We start from the raw sequence: 5,000 nt of genomic DNA, 5'->3' as shown, positions 1-5,000 counted from the left end.
GAGAATCGAGATTTGTAGAAGCTTATCTTGCCTCCATGATGTCCCGGGAACCGGGATATTTCCTTGGATGCACATAGATCTGTAGCAATGTAGGAGTTCACTAAAATAGAAAAAATTGCTACAGATCTTTGTTATCCTAAATATTTCTTAGAAAAATGTATGAATAAGGCTAAGAAAACATTTTATAGTGTCCAATTAGAGAGAAAGGAAACAATTAATAATATGCTTTGTTTGCCATTTCATGTTTGTTTTTTAGATGTTATACCGCTTTTGAAAAAACTAGACATTGCTGTAGTGTTTAAATATAATTGTACTTTAAAAAACATGTTAATTAAGAATAGTTCTGGAAATGATACTAATGTAATATATAGCATTCCTTGTTCAGAGTGTAACCTATTTTATGTTGGCCAAACATCAAAAAGTATACCAGTCAGATTAAAACAACATCAGGTGGCCGTCTCCAGGGGTTCTCTTAATAATGCCTTGGGCTCCCACTGGTTAGGGTCAAGTCACAGAATTGGTTGGTCAAAGACAGAAAAAGTAATCCATGTAAATGACTATTTCCAAAAGGAATATTGTTGAATCATTTTTAATATCCTGTACTAAAGGTAGAAATTTGAATCTAAGCCCAGGTCTGTTTTCCGTTAATCCAGTATTATCCTTTTATCTAAAATCTGACATCTCCCGGAATTATTAAGAAACTGACAGCTGTTGGATCCCCTTCTCCTGTATAAATACGATGTCTTTGTATATATACTCTCATTGCTGAGTTTGATAATGTCCTGACTGGAATGAAAGTTCTAACTCCAATCAAGTCTTTTTCATTTTTCCTTTCGTGGCTATAATACATATAATATATATATATATATATATATATATATATATATATATATATATATATATATATATATATATATATATATATATATATATATATATATATATATATATATTAGAACACTCTTTTCTACGGATCGCATACACTATTATTTCATTAAGAATGAAGAAGTCTAATCTATATTGATTGCGTGATGTGTCTTTAATATCTTTTCATTTATATATCATGATGGTCTATGCTCAAAAATCTTTTATTACTAATGTTCAAAGAATGTGAGATTGGTGGGCACGAAAATGAGTATAGCAATGAAACAGACAAATTTCATAATCACAGGACAGACAGATTATTTCTGCATGGTTAATCTCCTATGCAGCTCTCGATATCATTACTTACTCAATCCCTCAGTTATTTTTGGCTTCAAAATTCCTTATGTCATTTTACTATGTAATATTGCATCGTACTAAATAATGTACATTTCATTCAATGATAACACCAACTTTTATCATATCCACATAAATAGCCCGTAAATATTACCTTTGGAAAAATAACATGGATCACCCGTTGCTTTAATGCACATATAGGAGAGATATTTCCACTCTAATAACCCTTTTAAACTTCATCGTATGGAAAGGCTTTGGGTATGGAGAAGATAGTAAATTCAATAATGAAAAAAGGAATAGCTGACCATTGTAAGGTTGAATAGGTTACAGAAAAAGAAGATAAAAGATAAGTTTGATTGACACAGGCGAGTTTGATGAAATGGAACGAAGGATAACATTTAAGAGGATAGATGAGAACTGAATTTGATAAAATTTAAAAATAATAGCTTTGTAAACTTAAAAGATTGTATGACTGAGCAAGTAATGTTTGCTTATAGAATCAGGAATATAATATTAGTTGAAGGAATAAACGACTAATGGTTAAAGATAATTAGAGACAAAATAAGAAAAAAATAATAGCAATTCATTAAATGTACGAACAGTATTTTAGGTACAGAGAATTGTAATGGGAGACGAAAAATACAGAGTTAATGTGTAAGGGGATCTTAGCATGAAGAAAAACCCAGCGAATTGGTGTCTTCTGGGGGGAATTCATGCTGCGCTGATTGATCGAGTACTTTGACCAATATGTTAAGATAACCTTCTTCCCCACAATTACCCTACATCAAAGGATCGGATGCTTAATGCCTAATGGTGATGCCCTATACGCATCCACATTGCTACAACATTAGAGGGTTTATAGATCGCATGCCCATGGTTACTAGTGGTGGGCCCTGGGTGGGCCTAACCTTTGACGCCATTATCCAACTGGAAGGCAGCATTACCACAGTTATTGGCAAGGTGGCGTAGCCTTTCGCTAAAAAGCAAAACCTAAAGGCATCTGCAGTCCTTTTAGTCATTTTCTACAACAAGCAGGATATACAGTGGTAGTATTCATACCCCCATATCACAGAGCAATATATATATATATATATATATATATATATATATATATATATATATATATATATATATATATATATATATATATATATATATATATATATATATATATATAATTTAGATAGATAGATAATTCAGAGATTATAAAACAATATATTATGTTTCTATTCGTCACAGGAATGAGAAGACGCCGATATATGATGGGATTGAAAATGAAGGATCTAGGTTGGGAGTAATATTTTTCGAGAAATTATAACCAAGGTTTGTAAGGTATCTCTGGAGGTGGGACAGATTCTATATAATTGTATGAGCATAAGGTTACGTAGATCCTGGTATGTACATTTTAGTAGTTATGCTGAATAAGAAAAATAAATAATAAAGTCATTAATAAGGGAAGAACGGTATGGATTCAGAGAAGAGATAGACTATGGTTCGAATGAAATAAAGCCTTTTAATGGGGTTTCAGTAGTATAATGTGTCAGTTATGGAAAATATAAGTTTTTGAAGTACACGGAAAGGAAGGATTAGAATTATAAGATATGTTCAAAGACACAAACTTTGTCACTAAAAACTAGAAAATTTTGTCAAAGAAAAAATTATCTAATCAGTGTTTGGATATCTTCCTTCACTGGTTTTAGTTTTCTTTCTCTACGGAAAAAATAATTTACTGCAACATAAGAGGCCACATTACCAAATAGGCGATTACACGCCTACTGTCTCAAAAGCACAAGTAGAATAAACAGACAAGAGCTACAAACATTCATTCCTGTGAACAATGAAATAATAACTGATCTATAAAATGGAAACAACATAATTATAGGAGATCATTTCAGTAAATATTGTAAGCCAAGATTAAAAAAAAAAAAAAAAAAAAAAAAAGTGCATTTGATAAAAGTAATTCGAAATTCAGATTTCAATTTTGCAGCGAAAATACTTTTATTTCAGAGAGAGAGAGAGAGAGAGAGAGAGAGAGAGAGAGAGAGAGAGAGAGAGAGAGAGAGAGAGAGAGAGAGAGAGATGATTTAGGTTAAGCACATATAAAAAAGAAAAGGGTAAAGGGAACAAAGAGGGACAAGAGGAAAGAGGGGATTGTAATCTATTGATAAACATTAACAAAGAGCCTCATATAAAAAAAGGGGCAAATGGAAGCAACAACTAAAAGTATAATATGAAATGAAATGGAATGATTTTGAAGGACGGGGAAAGGCTCTCGAAATAAACGAAGTCATTGACGGATTCGATATTTTTACGACTCGAAACAATGGCAGAGAGATAGCGATTTTCATTCTGGTGTTCAGCTTTTGACGATTTTGTTCAAGAGGAGACGAAAGTCCTTTTCCCAAGAGAATATCTCAATGAAAAGTAATGAAAAAAAAAATGAAATCAGAGAAAATTCGGAGGAGATTTAGTATTTCTATTTTCAGTATTTTCCTTTTAATCTCTTCACAGGTGTTCAAAATAATTATCTTCGAGAGGAATTGGTTTAATTTGACCTACTCAAGCTGATCAAAACAGAGCAATCCTTTATAGTCCAACACAACAATATCAATAGTTAGGTTTTCTCAAAGGCATTTTCTTGTGAACACTCAGCTGTTCCTCCTACTCATTTGAATTACATAGCTTAGACACTCTCCACATGAAAAATCTAAGGCATCTGTAAGCGAAACAGCAGCACATCGATACCATTTACACAAACTGCATAATTTACAAGTTAAAATTTAATGATAAAAGGCGTATTATTAATGTACAGCTGGACACAGGAGTCCTTCGCATACTTCGTCCAAAGAATTGAACCCTGTCACACCGTTACTTCGCGGTGAGTAACCAAAGACTGTGTAGGATGAAATGGCAGAGGTGGTGGATGGGGATAAACATAGGAACTAGCTGTGCAGTAGAGTGAGGTGTACCAGGAATTCCTGAGTCCAGCTGTATTTCTCGTTCTACAAAATGACAGCAGTAAGTGTAAGCATGGATCTCCATTTGCCATTTTATCAAATTCTTGAAATGATACGAAGCTCCCGATGGTTAAGCCGTACAATAAAACAAACTCGTTTTACTAACCAGCAAAAGAAAAAAAAATAAAAGAAAAAATAAAATAATATTCTATCAATTAACTTACTATGAATAACAGGACTAAATAGAATAGGATTTCAAGGCGATTTTATCTAAAGTTAGATAACAAAGCATATTTTTCAGACGTTGGCGGGTTAGTAATGCTAATGCATTACCTATATCTTTTTGGGTCTTCCAACCCCATTACTATCGCTGAAACTCAAGTATTGTCCAAAGACAATGTTGGAAAAAATGTGATCCGGGTTCACAGTTGATTTATAAAGTAGTTTAGAGCTTTTGATTCTAATATTACAATTTTAAGCATCATACAGAAATCAATAGATTTTAGTCAAAACTTCGAATGTTTGGTTTCAGACTTCAGGGAATGCTTTTGGGTATTATATTCCTGACTCTTGAGAATCTGACCTTTTACGTAATATATTGTAATGAGTTTAAGACACTTCAGTGACTACAGGAATGATCTCTGGTGATGTTTAATGTTGTATTATTGGTCCAACAATATTTTCAACCTACACACATCCTACAAGATTAAAAAAAAAAAAAAAAAAAAAAAAAAAAAAAAAAGATGCATAAACGGATGTTAAATTTCTCTAATCTATTCTTTTTCTCTTGTGTCAACACAATTTAATACATATCTAATAAATCAA

Source organism: Palaemon carinicauda, chromosome 30 (assembly GCF_036898095.1).
Source record: "Palaemon carinicauda isolate YSFRI2023 chromosome 30, ASM3689809v2, whole genome shotgun sequence".
NCBI lineage: Eukaryota > Metazoa > Arthropoda > Malacostraca > Decapoda > Palaemonidae > Palaemon > Palaemon carinicauda.
The sequence above is the reverse complement of the archived record's forward strand: the minus strand, read 5'-3'. Positions refer to the sequence as shown.